The sequence below is a fragment of the Armigeres subalbatus genome, chromosome 3 (assembly GCF_024139115.2).
Source record: "Armigeres subalbatus isolate Guangzhou_Male chromosome 3, GZ_Asu_2, whole genome shotgun sequence".
NCBI classification, from domain to species: Eukaryota; Metazoa; Arthropoda; class Insecta; order Diptera; family Culicidae; genus Armigeres; species Armigeres subalbatus.
The window spans coordinates 203,779,838-203,800,119 of NC_085141.1; positions in this window are offsets into that span (position 1 = coordinate 203,779,838).

Genomic DNA, 20,282 nt, shown 5'->3' on the forward strand with positions numbered 1-20,282 from the left:
TTTTGCGCTCATCTTCCCAAACTCAGGCTATTTATCGTTTTTGGCCCTTTTGAAGTAGGGCTCTTTTGAATTATGGCCCTTCTGGTCTAAGGTCATTTTAGTTGCTGCCATAAGGCCCTTTTGCACAAATCCCTTCGAACTCAAGCTATTCGTCGTTTTTGGCCCTTTTGAAAAAGGATCATTTTGAATTTTGGCCCTTTTGTTTGTAGGTCGTTTTAGTCCCTATTCGTGGTTTTTGGCCCTTTTGAATTTGGGCCCTTCTGAACTGTTTTAGTTCCTTTCATTCTGTCGAAATCAGGGTATTCGTGGTTTTTGGCTCGTTTTAAGTAAGGCCCTTTTAAAATTTGACCCTTCTGATGCAAGGCCATTTTGCACTCATCTTTCGGAATTCAAGCTATTCGTGGTTTTTGGCCCTTTTGAAAATGGATCATTTTGAATTTTGTCCCTTTTGTTTGTAGGTCGTTTTAGTCCCTATTCGTGGTTTTTGGCCCTTTTGAATTTGGGCTCTTCTTAACTAAGGTCGTTTTAGTTCCTTTCGTAAGGCCCTTTTGCACTAATTCTGTCGAAATCAGGCTATTCGTGGATTTTGGCCCTTTTTAAGTGAGGCCCTTTTAAAATTTGGCCCTTCTGATGCAAGGCCGTTTTGCACTCATCTTTCGGAGTTCAAGCTATTCGTGGCTTTTGGCCCTTTTGAAAATGGATCATTTTGAATTTTGGCCCTTTTGTTTGTAGGTCGTTTTAGTCACTATTCGTGGTTTTTGGCCCTTTTGAATTTGGGCCCTTCTGAACTAAGGTCGTTTTAGTTCCTTTCGTAAGGCCCTTTTGCACTAATTCTGTCGAAATCAGGCTATTCGTGGATTTTGGCCCTTTTTAAGTAAGGTCCTTTTAAAATTTGGCCCTTCTGATGCAAGGCCGTTTTGCACTCATCTTTCGGAATTCAAGCTATTTGTGGTTTTTGGCCCTTGTAAAGAAATACCCTTTTAAATTTTGGCCCTTCTGATCTAAGGCCATTTTGAATTTTGGCCCTTCCGTTTTAGGCCGTTTTAGCTCCTGCATAAGGTCCTTTTGAAATAAACTCAATTCTCGGTTTTTGGCCCTTCTGTACTAAGGCCGTTTTAGTCCCTGCCACAAGGTCCCTTTGCGCTCATCTTTCCAAACTCAGGCTATTTTTCGTTTTTGGCCCTTTTGAAGTAGGGCTCTTTTGAATTATGGCCCTTCTGGTCTAAGGTCGTTTTAGTTCCTTTAATAAGGCCCTTTTGCACTAATTCTGTCGAAGTCAGGCTATTCGTGGTTTTCGGCCCTTTTTAAGTAAGGCCCTTTTAAAATTTGGCCCTTCTGATGCAAGGCCGTTTTGCACTCATCTTTAGGAATTCAAGCTATTCGTCGTTTTTGGCCCTTTTGAAAAAGGATCATTTTGAATTTTGGCCCTTTTGTTTGTAGGTCGTTTTAGTCCCTATTCGTGGTTTTTGGCCCTTTTGAATTTTGCCCTTCTGAACTAGGGTTGTTTTAGTTCCTTTCATAAGGCCCTTTTGCACTAATTCTGTCGAAATCAGGCTATTCGTGGTTTTTGGCCCTTTTTAAGTAAGGCCATTTTAAAATTTGGCCCTTCTGATGCAAGGCGGTTTTGCACTCATCTTTCGGAATTCAAGCTATTTGTGGTTTTTGGCCCTTGTAAAGTAATACCCTTTTGAATTTGGGCCCTTCTGGTCTAAGGTCGTTTTAGTTCCTGCCATAAGGCCCTTTTGCACAAATCCCTTCGAACTCAAGCTATTCGTCGTTTTTGGCCCTCTTGAAAAAGGATCATTTTGAATTTTGGCCCTTTTGCACTAATTCTGTCGAAATCAGGCTATTCGTGGTTTTCGGCCCTTTTAAAATTTGGCCCTTTTGATGCAAGGCCGTTTTGCACTCATCTTTCGGAATTCAAGCTATTCGTGGTTTTTGGCCCTTGTAAAGTAATACCCTTTTGAATATAGGCCCTTCTGATCTAAGGCCATTTTGAATTTCGGCCCTTCTACTTCAGGCCGTTTTAGCTCCTGCATAAGGCCCTTTTGTACTAATCCTTTCAAACTTTAAGCTATTCGTGGTTTTTGGCCCTTTTGAAGTGGGGTCACTTTTAATTTTGGCCCTTTTGTTTCAAGCTCGTTTTAGGCCCTTTTGGCCCCTCAATTCTCGATTTTTGGCCCTTCTGTACTAAGGCCGTTTTAGTTCTTGCCACAAGGCCCTTTTGCGCTCATCTTTCCAAACTCAGGCTATTTTTCGTTTTTGGCCCTTTTGAAGTAGGGCTCTTTTGAATTATGGCCCTTCTGGTCTAAGGTCGTTTTAGTTCCTGCCATAAGGCCCTTTTGCACAAATCCCTTCGAACTCAAGCTATTCGTCGTTTTTGGCCCTTTTGAAAAAGGATCATTTTGAATTTTGGCCCTTTTGTTTGTTGGTCGTTTTAGTCCCTATTCGTGGTTTTGGGCCCTTCTGAACTAAGGTCGTTTTAGTTCCTTTCATAAGGCCCTTTTGCACTAATTCTGTCGAAATCAGGCTATTCGTGGATTTTGGCCCTTTTTAAGTAAGGCCCTTTTAAAATTTGGCCCTTCTGAGGCAAGGCCGTTTTGCACTCATCTTTCGGGAGTGAGGTCACTTTTAATTTTGGCCCTTTTGTTTCAAGCTCGTTTTAGGCCCTTTTGCACTAAACTCAATTCTCGGTTTTTGGCCCTTCTGTACTAAGGCCGTTCTAGTCCCTTCCACAAGGCCCTTTTGCGCTCATCTTCCCAAACTCAGGCTATTTATCGTTTTTGGCCCTTTTGAAGTAAGGCTCTTTTGAATTATGGCCCTTCTGGTCTAAGGTCGTTTTAGTTCCTGCCATAGGGCCCTTCTGCACAAATCCCTTCGAACTCAAGCTATTCGTCGTTTTCGGCCCTTTTGAAAAAGAATCATTTTGAATTTTTAGGTCGTTTTAGTCCCTATTCGTGGTTTTTGGCCCTTTTGAATTTGGGCCCTTCTGAACTAGGGTCGTTTTAGTTCCTTTCATAAGGCCCTTTTGCACTAATTCTGTCGAAATCAGGCTATTCGTGGTTTTGGCCCTTTTTAAGTAAGGCCATTTTAAAATTTGGCCCTTCTGATGCAAGGCCGTTTTGCACTCATCTTTCGGAAGTGAGGTCACTTTTAATTTTGGCCCTTTTGTTTCAAGCTCGTTTTAGGCCTTTTTGCAATAAACTCAATTCTCGTATTTTTGCCCTTCTGTACTAAGGCCGTTTTAGTCCCCGCCACAAGGCCCTTTTGCGCTCATCTTCCCAAACTCAGGCTATTTATCGTTTTTGGCCCTTTTGAAGTAGGGCTCTTTTGAATTATGGCCCTTCTGGTCTAAGGTCGTTTTAGTTCCTGCCATAAGGCCCTTTTGCACAAATCCCTTCGAACTCAAGCTATTCGTCGTTTTTGGCCCTTTTGAAAAAGGATCATTTTGAATTTTGGCCCTTTTGCACTAATTCTGTCGAGATCAGGCTATTCGTGGTTTTGGCCCTTTTAAAATTTGGCCCTTCTGATGCAAGGCCGTTTTGCACTCATCTTTCGAATTCAAGCTATTCGTGGTTTTGGCCCCTGTAAAGTAATACCCTTTTGAATTTTGGCCCTTCTGATCTAAGCCAATTTTGAATTTCGGCCCTTCTATTTCAGGCCGTTTTAGCTCCTTCTGTAAGGCCCTTTTGTACTAATCCTTTCAAACTTGAGCTATTCGTGGTTTTGGCCCTTTTGAAGTGAGGTCACTTTTAATTTTGGCCCTTTGTTTCAAGCTCGTTTTAGGCCCTTTTGGCCCCTCAATTCTCGATTTTTGGCCCTTCTGTACTAAGGCCGTTTTAGTTCCTTTCATAAGGCCCTTTTGCACTAATTCTGTCGAAATCAGGCTATTCGTGGTTCTTGGCCCTTTTAAGTAAGGCCATTTAAAATTTGGCCCTTCTGATGCAAGGCCGTTTTGCACTCATCTTTCGGGAGTGAGGTCACTTTTAATTTTGGCCCTTTTGTTTCAAGCTCGTTTTAGGCCCTTTTGCACTAAACTCAATTCTTGGTTTTTGGCCCTTCTGTACTAAGGCCGTTTTAGTCCCTGCCACAAGGCCCTTTTGCGCTCATCTTCCCAAACTCAGGCTATTTATCGTTTTTCGCCCTTTTGAAGTAGGGCTCTTTTGAATTATGACCCTTCTGTTCTAAGGTCGTTTTAGTTCCTGCCATAAGGCCCTTTTGCACAAATCCCTTCGAACTCAAGCTATTCCTCATTTTTGGCCCTTTTGATGCAGGATCATTTTGAATTTTGGCCCTTTTGTTTGTATGTCGTTTTAGTCCCTATTCGTGGTTTTTGGCCCTTTTGAATTTGGGCCCTTCTGAACTAGGGTCGTTTTAGTTCCTTTCATAAGGCCCTTTTGCACTAATTCTGTCGAAATCAGGCTATTCGTGGATTTTGGCCCTTTTTAAGTAAGGCCCTTTTAAAATTTGGCCCTTCTGATGCAAGGCCGTTTTGCACTCATCTTTCGGAATTCAAGCTATTTGTGGTTTTTGGCCCTAATACCCTTTTAAATTTTGGCCCTTCTGATCTAAGGCCATTTTGAATTTTGGCCCTTCTGTTTTAGGCCGTTTTAGCTCCTGCATAAGGCCCTTCTGAAATTAACTCAATTCTCGGTTTTTGGCCCTTCTGTACTAAGGCCGTTTTAGTCCCCGCCACAAGGCCCTTTTGCGCTCATCTTCCCAAACTCAGGCTATTTATCGTTTTTGGCCCTTTTGAAGTAGGGCTCTTTTGAATTATGGCCCTTCTGGTCTAAGGTCGTTTTAGTTCCTGCCATAAGGCCCTTTTGCACAAATCCCTTCGAACTCAAGCTATTCGTCGTTTTTGGCCCTTTTGAAAAAGGATCATTTTGAATTTTGGCCCTTTTGCACTAATTCTGTCGAGATCAGGCTATTCGTGGTTTTTGGCCCTTTTAAAATTTGGCCCTTCTGATGCAAGGCCGTTTTGCACTCATCTTTCGGAATTCAAGCTATTCGTGGTTTTTGGCCCTTGTAAAGTAATACCCTTTTGAATTTTGGCCCTTCTGATCTAAGCCAATTTTGAATTTCGGCCCTTCTATTTCAGGCCGTTTTAGCTCCTTCGTAAGGCCCTTTTGTACTAATCCTTTCAAACTTAAGCTATTCGTGGTTTTTGGCCCTTTTGAAGTGAGGTCACTTTTAATTTTGGCCCTTTTGTTTCAAGCTCGTTTTAGGCCCTTTTGGCCCCTCAATTCTAAATTTTTGCCCCCTTCTGTACGAAGGCCGTATTAGTCCCTGCCACAAGGCCCTTTTGCGCTCATCTTCTCAAACTCAGTGTATTTATCGTTTTTGGCCCTTTTGAAGTAGGGCTCTTTTGAATTATGGCCCTTCTGGTCTAATGTCGTTTTAGTTCCTGCCATAAGGCCTTTTGCACAAATCCCTTCGAACTCAAGCTATTCGTCGTTTTTGGCCCTTTTGAAAAAGGATCATTTTGAATTTTGGCCCTTTTGTTTGTAGGTCGTTTTAGTCCCTTTTCGTGGTTTTTGGCCCTTTTGAATTTGGGCCCTTCTGAACTGTTGTAGTTCCTTTCATAAGGCCCTTTTGCACTAATTCTGTCGAAATCAGGCTATTCGTGGTTTTTGGCTCGTTTTAAGTAAGGCCCTTTTAAAATTTGGCCCTTCTGATGCAAGGCCGTTTTGCACTCATCTTTCGGAATTCAAGCTATTTGTGGTTTTTGGCCCTTATAAAGTAATACCCTTTTAAATTTTGGCCCTTCTGATCTAAGGCCATTTTGAATTTTGGCCCTTCTGTTTTAGGCCGTTTTAGCTCCTGCATAAGGCCCTTCTGAAATTAACTCAATTCTCGGTTTTTGGCCCTTCTGTACTAAGGCCGTTTTAGTCCCTGCCACAAGGCCCTTTTGCGCTCATCTTTTCAAATTCAGACCTTTTAAAATTTGGCCCTTCTGATGCAAGGCCGTTTTGCACTCATCTTTAGGAATTCAAGCTATTCGTCTTTTTTGGCCCTTTTGAAAATGGATCATTTTGAATTTTGGCCCTTTTGCACTAATTCTGTCGAAATCAGGCTTATTCGTGGTTTTCGGCCCTTTTAAATTTGGCCCTTCTGATGCAAGGCCGTTTTGCACTCATCTTTCGGAATTCAATCTATTCGTGGTTTTTGGTCCTTTTGAATTTGGGCCCTTCTGAACTAAGGCCATTTTGAATATCGGCCCTTCTATTTCAGGCCGTTTTAGCTCCTGCATAAGGCCCTTTTGTACTAATCCTTTCAAACTTAAGCTATTCGTGGTTTTTGGCCCTTTTGAAGGGAGGTCACTTTTAATTTTGGCCCTTTTGTTTCAAGCTCGTTTTAGGCCCTTTTGGCCCCTCAATTCTCGATTTTTGGCCCTTCTGTACTAAGGCCGTTTTAGTCCCCACCACAAGGCCCTTTTGCGCTCATCTTTCCAAACTCAGGCTATTTTTAGTTTTTGGCCCTTTTGAAGTAGGGCTCTTTTGAATTATGGCCCTTCTGGTCTAAGGTCGTTTTAGTTCCTGCCATAAGGCCCTTTTGCACAAATCCCTTCGAACTCAAGCTATTCGTTGTTTTTGGCCCTTTTGAAAAAGGATCATTTTGAATGTTGGCCCTTTTGTTTGTTGGTCGTTTTAGTCTCTATTAGTGGTTTTTGGCCCTTTTGAATTTGGGCCCTTCTGAACTAAGGTCGTTTTAGTTCCTTTCATAAGGCCCTTTTGCACTAATTCTGTCGAAATCAGGCTATTCGTGGATTTTGGCCCTTTTTAAGTGAGGCCCTTTTAAACTTTGGCCCTTCTGATGCAAGGCCGTTTTGCACTCATCTTTCGGAATTCAAGCTATTTGTGGTTTTTGGCCCTTGTAAAGTAATACCCTTTTAAATTTTGGCCCTTCTGATCTAAGGCCATTTTGAATTTTGGCCCTTCTGTTGTAGGCCGTTTTAGCTCCTGCATAAGGTCCTTTTGAAATAAACTCAATTCTCGGTTTTTGGCCCTTCTGTACTAAGGCCGTTTTAGTCCCTGCCACAAGGTCCTTTTGCGCTCATCTTTTCAAATTCAGCCTATTTATCGTTTTTGGCCCTTTTGAAGTAGGGCTCTTTTGAATTATGGCTCTTCTGATCTAAGGTCGTTTTAGTTCCTGCCATAAGGCCCTTTTGCACAAATCCCTTCGAACTCAAGCTATTCGTCGTTTTTGGCCCTTTTGAAAAGGGATCATTTTGAATTTTGACCCTTTTGCACTAATTCTGTCGAAATCAGGCTTTTCGTGGTTTTCGGCCCTTTTAAAATTTGGCCCTTCTGATGCAAGGCCGTTTTGCACTCATCTTTCGGAATTCAAGCTATTCGTGGTTTTTGGCCCTTATAAAGTAATATCCTTTTGAATTTTGGCCCTTCTGATCTAAGGCCATTTTGAATTTCGGCCCTTCTATTTCAGGCCGTTTTAGCTCCTGCATAAGGCCCTTTTGTACTAATCCTTTCAAACTTAAGCTATTCGTGGTTTTTGGCCCTTTTGAAGTGAGGTCACTTTTAATTTTGGCCCTTTTGTTTCAAGCTCGTTTTAGGCCCTTTTGGCCCCTCAATTCTCGATTTTTGGCCCTTCTGTACTAAGGCCGTTTTAGTCCCCGCCACAAGGCCCTTTTGCGCTCATCTTTCCAAACTCAGGCTATTTTTCGTTTTTGGCCCTTTTGAAGTAGGGCTCTTTTGAATTATGGCCCTTCTGGTCTAAGGTCGTTTTAGTTCCTGCCATAAGGCCCTTTTGCACAAATCCCTTCGAACTCAAGCTATTCGTCGTTTTTGGCCCTTTTGAAAAAGGATCATTTTGAATTTTGGCCCTTTTGTTTGTTGGTCGTTTTAGTCTCTATTCGTGGTTTTTGGCCCTTTTGAATTTGGGCCCTTCTGAACTAAGGTCGTTTTAGTTCCTTTCATAAGGCCCTTTTGCACTAATTCTGTCGAAATCAGGCTATTCGTGGATTTTGGCCCTTTTTTAGTAAGGCCCTTTTAAAATTTGGCCCTTATGATGCAAGGCCGTTTTGCACTCATCTTTAGGAATTCAAGCTATTCGTCTTTTTTGGCCCTTTTGAAAATGGATCATTTTGAATTTTGGCCCTTTTGTTTGTAGGTCGTTTTAGTCTCTATTCGTGGTTTTTGGTCCTTTTGAATTTGGGCCCTTCTGAACTAAGGCCATTTTGAATTTCGGCCCTTCTATTTCAGGCCGTTTTAGCTCCTGCATAAGGCCCTTTTGTACTAATCCTTTCAAACTTAAGCTATTCGTGGTTTTTGGCCCTTTTGAAGGGAGGTCACTTTTAATTTTGGCCCTTTTGTTTCAAGCTCGTTTTAGGCCCTTTTGGCCCCTCAATTCTCGATTTTTGGCCCTTCTGTACTAAGGCCGTTTTAGTCCCCACCACAAGGCCCTTTTGCGCTCATCTTTCCAAACTCAGGCTATTTTTAGTTTTTGGCCCTTTTGAAGTAGGGCTCTTTTTGAATTATGGCCCTTCTGGTCTAAGGTCGTTTTAGTTCCTGCCATAAGGCCCTTTTGCACAAATCCCTTCGAACTCAAGCTATTCGTTGTTTTTGGCCCTTTTGAAAAAGGATCATTTTGAATTTTGGCCCTTTTGTTTGTTGGTCGTTTTAGTCTCTATTAGTGGTTTTTGGCCCTTTTGAATTTGGGCCCTTCTGAACTAAGGTCGTTTTAGTTCCTTTCATAAGGCCCTTTTGCACTAATTCTGTCGAAATCAGGCTATTCGTGGATTTTGGCCCTTTTTAAGTAAGGCCCTTTTAAAATTTGGCCCTTCTGATGCAAGGCCGTTTTGCACTCATCTTTCGGAATTCAAGCTATTTGTGGTTTTTGGCCCTTGTAAAGTAATACCCTTTTAAATTTTGGCCCTTCTGATCTAAGGCCATTTTGAATTTTGGCCCTTCTGTTGTAGGCCGTTTTAGCTCCTGCATAAGGTCCTTTTGAAATAAACTCAATTCTCGGTTTTTGGCCCTTCTGTACTAAGGCCGTTTTAGTCCCTGCCACAAGGTCCTTTTGCGCTCATCTTTTCAAATTCAGCCTATTTATCGTTTTTGGCCCTTTTGAAGTAGGGCTCTTTTGAATTATGGCTCTTCTGGTCTAAGGTCGTTTTAGTTCCTGCCATAAGGCCCTTTTGCACAAATCCCTTCGAACTCAAGCTATTCGTCGTTTTTGGCCCTTTTGAAAAGGGATCATTTTGAATTTTGGCCCTTTTGCACTAATTCTGTCGAAATCAGGCTTTTCGTGGTTTTCGGCCCTTTTAAAATTTGGCCCTTCTGATGCAAGGCCGTTTTGCACTCATCTTTCGGAATTCAAGCTATTCGTGGTTTTTGGCCCTTGTAAAGTAATACCCTTTTGAATTTTGGCCCTTCTGATCTAAGGCCATTTTGAATTTCGGCCCTTCTATTTCAGGCCGTTTTAGCTCCTGCATAAGGCCCTTTTGTACTAATCCTTTCAAACTTAAGCTATTCGTGGTTTTTGGCCCTTTTGAAGTGAGGTCACTTTTAATTTTGGCCCTTTTGTTTCAAGCTCGTTTTAGGCCCTTTTGGCCCCTCAATTCTCGATTTTTGGCCCTTCTGTACTAAGGCCGTTTTAGTTCCTTTCATAAGGCCCTTTTGCACTAATTCTGTCGAAATCAGGCTATTCGTGGTTCTTGGCCCTTTTTAAGTAAGGCCATTTTAAAATTTGGCCCTTCTGATGCAAGGCCGTTTTGCACTCATCTTTCGGGAGTGAGGTCACTTTTAATTTTGGCCCTTTTGTTTCAAGCTCGTTTTAGGCCCTTTTGGCCCCTCAATTCTCGATTTTTGGCCCTTTCTGTACTAAGGCCGTTTTAGTTCCTGCCACAAGGCCCTTTTGCGCTCATCTTCCTAAACTCAGGCTATTTATCGTTTTTGGCCCTTTTGAAGTAGGGCTCTTTTGAATTATGGCCCTTCTGGTCTAAGGTCATTTTAGTTGCTGCCATAAGGCCCTTTTGCACAAATCCCTTCGAACTCAAGCTATTCGTCGTTTTTGGCCCTTTTGAAAAAGGATCATTTTGAATTTTGGCCCTTTTGTTTGTAGGTCGTTTTAGTCCCTATTTGTGGTTTTTGGCCCTTTTGAATTTGGGCTCTTCTGAACTAAGGTCGTTTTTGTTCCTTTCGTAAGGCCCTTTTGCACTAATTCTGTCGAAATCAGGCTATTCGTGGATTTTGGCCCTTTTTAAGTAAGGCCCTTTTAAAATTTGGCCCTTCTGATGCAAGGCCGTTTTGCACTCATCTTTCGGAGTTCAAGCTATTCGTGGCTTTTGGCCCTTTTGAAAATGGATCATTTTGAATTTTGTCCCTTTTGTTTGTAGGTCGTTTTAGTCACTATTCGTGGTTTTTGGCCCTTTTGAATTTGGGCCCTTCTGAACTAAGGTCGTTTTAGTTCCTTTCGTAACGCCCTTTTGCACTAATTCTGTCGAAATCAGGCTATTCGTGGATTTTGGCCCTTTTTAAGTAAGGTCCTTTTAAAATTTGGCCCTTCTGATGCAAGGCCGTTTTGCACTCATCTTTCGGAATTCAAGCTATTTGTGGTTTTTGGCCCTTGTAAAGAAATACCCTTTTAAATTTTGGCCCTTCTGATCTAAGGCCATTTTGAATTTTGGCCCTTCTGTTTTAGGCCGTTTTAGCTCCTGCATAAGGTCCTTTTGAAATAAACTCAATTCTCGGTTTTTGGCCCTTCTGTACTAAGGCCGTTTTAGTCCCTGCCACAAGGCCCTTTTGCGCTCATCTTTTCAAATTCAGCCTATTTATCGTTTTTGGCCCTTTTGAAGTAGGGCTCTTTTGAATTATGGCTCTTCTGGTCTAAGGTCGTTTTAGTTCCTGCCATAAAGCCCTTTTGCACAAATCCCTTCGAACTCAAGCTATTCGTCGTTTTTGGCCCTTTTGAAAAAGGATCATTTTGAATTTTGGCCCTTTTGCACTAATTCTGTCGAAATCAGGCTTTTCGTGGTTTTCGGCCCTTTCAAAATTTGACCCTTCTGATGCAAGGCCGTTTTGCACTCATCTTTCGGAATTCAAGCTATTCGTGGTTTTTGGCCCTTGTAAAGTAATACCCTTTTGAATTTTGGCCCTTCTGATCTAAGGCCATTTTGAATTTCGGCCCTTCTATTTCAGGCCGTTTTAGCTCCTGCATAAGGCCCTTTTGTACTAATCCTTTCAAACTTAAGCTATTCGTGGTTTTTGGCCCTTTTGAAGTGAGGTCACTTTTAATTTTGACCCTTTTGTTTCAAGCTCGTTTTAGGCCCTTTTGGCCCCACAATTCTCGATTTTTGGCCCTTCTGTACTAAGGCCGTTTTAGTCCCTGTCACAAGGCCCTTTTGCGCTCATCTTTCCAAACTCAGGCTATTTTTCGATTTTGGCCCTTTTGAAGTAGGGCTCTTTTGAATTATGGCCCTTCTGGTCTAAGGTCGTTTTAGTTCCTTTCATAAGGCCCTTTTGCAATAATTCTGTCGAAATCAGGCTATTCGTGGTTTTCGGCCCTTTTTAAGTAAGGCCCTTTTAAAATTTGGCCCTTCTGATGCAAGGCCGTTTTGCACTCATCTTTAAGAATTCAAGCTATTCGTCGTTTTTGGCCCTTTTGAAAAAGGATCATTTTGAATTTTGGCCTTTTTGTTTGTAGGTCGTTTTAGTCCCTATTCGTGGTTTTTGGCCCTTTTGAATTTTGCCCTTCTGAACTAGGGTCGTTTTAGTTCCTTTCATAAGGCCCTTTTGCACTAATTCTGTCGAAATCAGGCTATTCGTGGTTTTTGGCCCTTTTTAAGTAAAGCCATTTTAAAATTCGGCCCTTCTGATGCAAGGCCGTGTTGCACTCATCTTTCGGGAGTGAGGTCACTTTTAATTTTGGCCCTTTTGTTTCAAGCTCGTTTTAGGCCCTTTTGGCCCTTCAATCCTCGATTTTTGGCCCTTCTGTACTAAGGCCGTTTTAGTTCCTGCCACAAGACCCTTTTGTGCTCATCTTCCCAAACTCAGGCTATTTATCGTTTTTGGCCCTTTTGAAGTAGGGCTCTTTTGAATTATGGCCCTTCTGGTCTAAGGTCGTTTTAGTTCCTGCCATAAGGCCCTTTTGCACAAATCCCTTCGAACTCAAGCTATTCGTCGTTTTTGGCCTTTTTGAAAAAGGATCATTTTGAATTTTGGCCCTTTTGTTTGTAGGTCGTTTTAGTCCCTATTCGTGGTTTTTGGCCCTTTTGCACTAATTCTGTCGAAATCAGGCTATTCGTGGTTTTTGGCTCGTTTTAAGTAGGGCCCTTTTAAAATTTGGCCCTTCTGATGCAAGGCCGTTCTGCACTCATCTATCGGAATTCAAGCTATTCGTGGTTTATGGCCCTTTTGAAAATGGATCATTTTGAAATTTGGCCCTTTTGTTTGTAGGTTTAGTCCCTATTCGTGGTTTTTGGCCCTTTTGAATTTGGGCCCTTCTGAAGGTCGTTTTAGTTCCTTTCATAAGGCCCTTTTGCACTAATTCTGTCGAAATCAGGCTATTCGTGGTTCTTGGCCCTTTTTAAGTAAGGCCATTTTAAAATTTGGCCCTTCTGATGCAAGGCCGTTTTGCACTCATCTTTCAGGAGTGACGTCACTTTTAATTTTGGCCCTTTTGTTTCAAGCTCGTTTTAGGCCCTTTTGGCCTCTCAAGAAATCACACTATTCGTGGTTTTTGGACCTTTTTAAATAAGGCCATTTTAAAATTTGGCCCTTCTGATGCAAGGCGGTTTTGCACTCATCTTTCGGAATTCAAGCTATTCGGGGTTTTTGGCCCTTGTAAAGTAATACCCTTTTGAATTTGGGCCCTTCTGAACTAAGGTCGTTTTAGTTCCTTTCATAAGGCCCTTTTGCACTAATTCTGTCGAAATCAGGCTATTCGTGGATTTTGGCCCTTTTTAAGTAAGGCCCTTTTAAAATTTGGCCCTTCTGATGCAAGGCCGTTTTACACTCATCTTTCGGAATTCAAGCTATTTGTGGTTTTTGGCCCTTGTAAAGTAATACCCTTCTAAATTTTGGCCCTTCTGATCTAAGGCCATTTTGAATTTTGGCCCTTCTGTTTTAGGTCGTTTTAGCTCCTGCATAAGGCCCTTTTGAAATAAACTCAATTGGTTTTTGGCCCTTCTGTAATAACGCCGTTTTAGTCCCTGCCACAAGTCCCTTTTGCGCTTAACTTTTTTAAATTCAGCCTATTTATCGTTTTTGGCCCTTTTGAATTATGGCCCTTCTGGTCTAAGGTCGTTTTAGTTCCTGCCATAAGGCCCTTTTGCACAAATCCCTTCGAACTCAAGCTATTCGTCGTTTTTGGCCCTTTTGAAAAAGGATCATTTTGAATTTTGGCCCTTTTGCACTAATTCTGTCGAAATCAGGCTATTCGTGGTTTTCGGCCCTTTTAAAATTTGGCCCTTTTGATGCAAGGCCGTTTTGCACTCATCTTTCGTAATTCAAGCTATTCGTGGTTTTTGGCCCTTGTAAAGTAATACCCTTTTGAATATAGGCCCTTCTGATCTAAGGCCATTTTGAATTTCGGCCCTTCTACTTCAGGCCGTTTTAGCTCCTGCATAAGGCCCTTTTGTACTAATCCTTTCAAACTTAAGCTATTCGTGGTTTTTGGCCCTTTTGAAGTGGGGTCACTTTTAATTTTGGCCCTTTTGTTTCAAGCTCGTTTTAGGCCCTTTTGGCCCCTCAATTCTCGATTTTTGGCCCTTCTGTACTAAGGCCGTTTTAGTTCCTGCCACAAGGCCCTTTTGCGCTCATCTTTCCAAACTCAGGCTATTTTTCGTTTTTGGCCCTTTTGAAGTAGGGCTCTTTTGAATTATGGCCTTTCTGGTCTAAGGTCGTTTTAGTTCCTGCCATAAGGCCCTTTTGCACAAATCCCTTCGAACTCAAGCTATTCGTCGTTTTTGGCCCTTTTGAAAAAGGATCATTTTGAATTTTGGCCCTTTTGCACTAATTCTGTCGAAATCAGGCTATTCGTGGTTTTCGGCCCTTTTAAAATTTGGCCCTTTTGATGCAAGGCCGTTTTGCACTCATCTTTCGGAATTCAAGCTATTTGTGGTTTTTGGCCCTTGTAAAGAAATACCCTTTTAAATTTTGGCCCTTCTGATCTAAGGCCATTTTGAATTTTGGCCCTTCCGTTTTAGGCCGTTTTAGCTCCTGCATAAGGTCCTTTTGAAATAAACTCAATTCTCGGTTTTTAGCCCTTCTGTACTAAGGCCGTTTTAGTCCCTGCCACAAGGTCCCTTTGCGCTCATCTTTCCAAACTCAGGCTATTTTTCGTTTTTGGCTCTTTTGAAGTAGGGCTCTTTTGAATTATGGCCCTTCTGGTCTAAGGTCGTTTTAGTTCCTTTAATAAGGCCCTTTTGCACTAATTCTGTCGAAGTCAGGCTATTCGTGGTTTTCGGCCCTTTTTAAGTAAGGCCCTTTTAAAATTTGGCCCTTCTGATGCAAGGCCGTTTTGCACTCATCTTTAGGAATTCAAGCTATTCGTCGTTTTTGGCCCTTTTGAAAAAGGATCATTTTGAATTTTGGCCCTTTTGTTTGTAGGTCGTTTTAGTCCCTATTCGTGGTTTTTGGCCCTTTTGAATTTTGCCCTTCTGAACTAGGGTTGTTTTAGTTCCTTTCATAAGGCCCTTTTGGGGGCAGCAGGGACAGCAGGAACAGCATGATGTCCAAGGGCTTGACGACCCCTCCCCAGCTGTCTGCGAGTCAGGGAGAACTGCCTAGGGCGTGGTGGGATTTAGCAGTGGGCTCTGCTAAAATCCCTCCCAAAAAACCACAAGTGCCCGTAAGCGGACTCTATCAAAGCGACTGTGTGCCGCTTCAAAAGCACAAGCCCAGGGAGGGAGTGCCAACTGGCATGTGGAGTGTCCCTACTTCGGTAGGGTAGTGCGTGAGCTGCTTCGGCAGGGAGTGAGTGATCTGTTGTGCTGAGGCAGGAGTGTCATAGCGAGTCGCCGCCGCTATGGCCACCTCGAAGCGCAGCAGAAGTCTGAGTATGGACTGCACATGCTAAGGTAAGAGTGTCGTAGCGTAGTATCGTTGATTAGTCCCCACATACCGCTATCGACACCTCGAGGCATGGCAGTGGAGTGTTAGAATAAGTTGTGGAGTGTACCTACTTCGGTAGGGTAGCGCGTGAGCTGCTTCGGCAGGGAGTGAGTGATCTGGTTGTGCTGAGGCAGGAGTGTCATAGCGTGTCTCCGCCGCTATTGTCACCTCAAAGCGCAGCAGAAGTCTGAGTATGGACTGCACATGCTGAGGCAGGAGTCGAGGTATCCCATCGACACCTCGAGGCATTGCAGTGGAGTGTTAGAGTGAGCACCTGAAAAGGGTCACATGGAGCGAATGGTCTTTGGAGAAGCTGCTTCGGCGGCAGGGTAGCAGTGGGTTGTACCCACACACCTACAGTTGTGCACATGTGGTGCATGGGGAGTGTCCCTGCTTCGGCAGGGTAGCGTATGGTCTGCTTCGGCAGTGGTGTGATTGATCTGCTCGTGCTGAGGCAGAGTGTCGTAGCGCAATATCTGTAGGCCCAGGCAGTTACCGCTATTGACACCTCGAGGCATGGCAGCGGAGCGTCCGGGAGAGCATCCAAGTAAGACTCAAATGGAGTGAATGGGGTGCGAGCACCCAAGTCAGTCTCGCGTGGGACGAGTGCCTGTGTGAGCGATAATGAGTGAGTACGCTTAGTACTGCCGTCCCCAGAAGTAGTACTGCGAGGTAGTTCCTGGGGAAACGATGGTGGAGCCCAAGGAGTTTAGGCGGTTTTACCGGTTTGGTCGGGGCCGACCCTCCAGTACACTTCCGTGTGGTAGTTTGGCAAATACAATGCACGTGTACTGGGTTAGTGTGTAAATGCATTCCCCCTTGTAAAAAAAAAAAAAAAAAAAAAGGCCCTTTTGCACTAATTCTGTCGAAATCAGGCTATTCGTGGTTTTTGGCCCTTTTTAAGTAAGGCCATTTTAAAATTTGGCCCTTCTGATGCAAGGCGGTTTTGCACTCATCTTTCGGAATTCAAGCTATTTGTGGTTTTTGGCCCTTGTAAAGTAATACCCTTTTGAATTTGGGCCCTTCTGGTCTAAGGTCGTTTTAGTTCCTGCCATAAGGCCCTTTTGCACAAATCCCTTCGAACTCAAGCTATTCGTCGTTTTTGGCCCTCTTGAAAAAGGATCATTTTGAATTATGGCCCTTTTGCACTAATTCTGTCGAAATCAGGCTATTCGTGGTTTTCGGCCCTTTTAAAATTTGGCCCTTTTGATGCAAGGCCGTTTTGCACTCATCTTTCGGAATTCAAGCTATTCGTGGTTTTTGGCCCTTGTAAAGTAATACCCTTTTGAATATAGGCCCTTCTGATCTAAGGCCATTTTGAATTTCGGCCCTTCTACTTCAGGCCGTTTTAGCTCCTGCATAAGGCCCTTTTGTACTAATCCTTTCAAACTTAAGCTATTCGTGGTTTTTGGCCCTTTTGAAGTGAGGTCACTTTTAATTTTGGCCCTTTTGTTTCAAGCTCGTTTTAGGCCCTTTTGGCCCCTCAATTCTCGATTTTTGGCCCTTCTGTACTAAGGCCGTTTTAGTTCCTGCCACAAGGCCCTTTTGCGCTCATCTTTCCAAACTCAGGCTATTTTTCGTTTTTGGCCCTTTTGAAGTAGGGCTCTTTTGAATTATGGCCCTTCTGGTCTAAGGTCGTTTTAGTTCCTGCCATAAGGCCCTTTTGCACAAATCCCTTCGAACTCAAGCTATTCGTCGTTTTTGGCCCTTTTGAAAAAGGATCATTTTGAATTTTGGCCCTTTTGTTTGTTGGTCGTTTTAGTCCCTATTCGTGGTTTTGGGCCCTTCTGAACTAAAGTCGTTTTAGTTCCTTTCATAAGGCCCTTTTGCACTAATTCTGTCGAAATCAGGCTATTCGTGGATTTTGGCCCTTTTTAAGTAAGGCCCTTTTAAAATTTGGCCCTTCTGAGGCAAGGCCGTTTTGCACTCATCTTTCGGAATTCAAGCTATTTGTGGTTTTTGGCCCTTGTAAAGTAATACCCTTCTAAATTTTGGCCCTTCTGATCTAAGGCCATTTTGAATTTTGGCCCTTCTGTTTTAGGCCGTTTTAGCTCCTGCATAAGTGAGGTCACTTTTAATTTTGACCCTTTTGTTTCAAGCTCGTTTTAGGCCCTTTTGGTCCCTCAATTCTCGATTTTTGGGGCCATTTTGCACAAATCCCTTCGAACTCAAGCTATTCGTCGTTTTTGGCCCTTCTGAAAATGTATCATTTTGAATTTTGGCCCTTTTGTTTGTAGGTCGTTTTAGCCTCTATTCGTGGTTTTTGGCCCTTTTGAATTTGGGCCCTTCTGAACTGTTGTAGTTCCTTTCATAAGGCCCTTTTGCACTAATTCTGTCGAAATCAGGCTATTCGTGGTTTTTGGCTCGTTTTAAGTAAGGCCCTTTTAAAATTTGGCCCTTCTGATGCAAGGCCGTTTTGCACTCATCTTCGAAGTGAGGTTTACTTTTTACTTTGGCCTTTTGAGCTTAAGCCTGCGTTTTAGGCCCTCCTTTGGCCCTAAACCAATTTCGTATTTTTGGCCCTTCAATTTACAGTTGTTCTTAGTCCTTCCAGAAAGGCTCCTTTGCGCGTCATCTTCCCAAACTCAGGCTATTTATCGTTTTGGCCCTTTTGAAAATGTATCATTTTTGAATTTTGGCCCTTTGTTTTGTAGGTCGTTATAGTCTCTATTCGTGGTTTTTGGTCCTTTTGAATTTGGGCCCTTCTGAACTAAGGCCATTTTGAATTTCGGCCCTTCTATTTCAGGCCGTTTTAGCTCCTGCATAAGGCCCTTTTGTACTAATCCTTTCAAACTTAAGCTATTCGTGGTTTTTGGCCCTTTTGAAGTGAGGTCACTTTAATTTTGGCCCTTTTGTTTCAAGCTCGTTTTAGGCCCTTTTTTGGCCCCTCAATTCTCGATTTTGGCCCTTCTGTACTAAGGCCGTTTTAGTCCCCACCACAAGGCCCTTTTTGCGCTCATCTTTCCAAACTCAGGCTATTTTTAGTTTTTGGCCCTTTTGAAGTAGGGCTCTTTTGAATTATGGCCCTTCTGGTCTAAAGTCGCTTTAGTTCCTGCCATAAGGCCCTTTTGCACAAATCCTTCGAACTCAAGCTATTCGTTGTTTTTGGCCCTTTTGAAAAAGGATCATTTTGAATTTTGGCCCTTTTGTTTGTTGGTCGTTTTAGTCTCTATTCGTGGTTTTTGGCCCTTTTGAATTTGGGCCCTTCTGAACTAAGGTCGTTTTAGTTCCTTTCATAAGGCCCTTTTGCACTAATTCTGTCGAAATCAGGCTATTCGTGGATTTTGGCCCTTTTTAAGTAAGGCCCTTTTAAAATTTGGCCCTTCTGATGCAAGGCCGTTTTGCACTCATCTTTCGGAATTCAAGCTATTTGTGGTTTTTGGCCCTTGTAAAGTAATACCCTTTTAAATTTTGGCCCTTCTGATCTAAGGCCATTTTGAATTTTGGCCCTTCTGTTGTAGGCCGTTTAAGCTCCTGCATAAGGTCCTTTTGAAATAAACTCAATTCTCGGTTTTTGGCCCTTCTGTACTAAGGCCGTTTTAGTCCCTGCCACAAGGTCCTTTTGCGCTCATCTTTTCAAATTCAGCCTATTTATCGTTTTTGGCCCTTTTGAAGTAGGGCTCTTTTGAATTATGGCTCTTCTGGTCTAAGGTCGTTTTAGTTCCTGCCATAAGGCCCTTTTGCACAAATCCCTTCGAACTCAAGCTATTCGTCGTTTTTGGCCCTTTTGAAAAGGGATCATTTTGAATTTTGGCCCTTTTGCACTAATTCTGTCGAAATCAGGCTTTTCGTGGTTTTCGGCCCTTTTAAAATTTGGCCCTTCTGATGCAAGGCCGTTTTGCACTCATCTTTCGGAATTCAAGCTATTCGTGGTTTTTGGCCCTTGTAAAGTAATACCCTTTTGAATTTTGGCCCTTCTGATCTAAGGCCATTTTGAATTTCGGCCCTTCTATTTCAGGCCGTTTTAGCTCCTGCATAAGGCCCTTTTGTACTAATCCTTTCAAACTTAAGCTATTCGTGGTTTTTGGCCCTTTTGAAGTGAGGTCACTTTTAATTTTGGCCCTTTTGTTTCAAGCTCGTTTTAGGCCCTTTTGGCCCCTCAATTCTCGATTTTTGGCCCTTCTGTACTAAGGCCGTTTTAGTTCCTTTCATAAGGCCCTTTTTGCACTAATTCTGTCGAAATCAGGCTATTCGTGGTTCTTGGCCCTTTTAAGTAAGGCCATTTTAAATTTGGCCCTTCTGATGCAAAGGCCGTTTTGCACTCATCTTTTCAGGGAGTGAGGTCACTTTTAATTTTGGCCCTTTTGTTTCAAGCTCGTTTTAGGCCCTTTTGGCCCCTCAATTCTCGATTTTTGGCCCTTTCTGTACTAAGGCCGTTTTAGTTCCTGCCACAAGGCCCTTTTGCGCTCATCTTCCCAAACTCAGGCTATTTATCGTTTTTGGCCCTTTTGAAGTAGGGCTCTTTTGAATTATGGCCCTTCTGGTCTAAGGTCATTTTAGTTGCTGCCATAAGGCCCTTTTGCACAAATCCCTTCGAACTCAAGCTATTCGTTGTTTTTGGCCCTTTTGAAAAAGGATCATTTTGAATTTTGGCCCTTTTGTTTGTAGGTCGTTTTAGTCCCTATTTGTGGTTTTTGGCCCTTTTGAATTTGGGCCCTTCTGAACTAAGGTCGTTTTAGTTCCTTTCGTAAGGCCCTTTTGCACTAATTCTGTCGAAATCAGGCTATTCGTGGATTTTGGCCCTTTTTAAGTAAGGCCCTTTTAAAATTTGGCCCTTCTGATGCAAGGCCGTTTTGCACTCATCTTTCGGAATTTAAGCTATTTGTGGTTTTTGGCCCTTATAAAGTAATACCCTTTTAAATTTTGGCCCTTCTGATCTAAGGCCATTTTGAATTTTGGCCCTTCTGTTTTAGGCCGTTTTAGCTCCTGCATAAGGCCCTTCTGAAATTAACTCAATTCTCGGTTTTTGGCCCTTCTGTACTAAGGCCGTTTTAGTCCCTGCCACAAGGCCCTTTTGCGCTCATCTTTTCAAATTCAGGCTATTTATCGTTTTTGGCCCTTTTGGATTATGGCCCTTCTGGTCTAAGGTCGTTTTAGTTCCTGCCATAAGGCCCTTTTGCACAAATCCCTTCGAACTCAAGCTATTCGTCGTTTTTGGCCCTTTTGAAAAAGGATCATTTTGAATTTTGGCCCTTTTGCACTAATTCT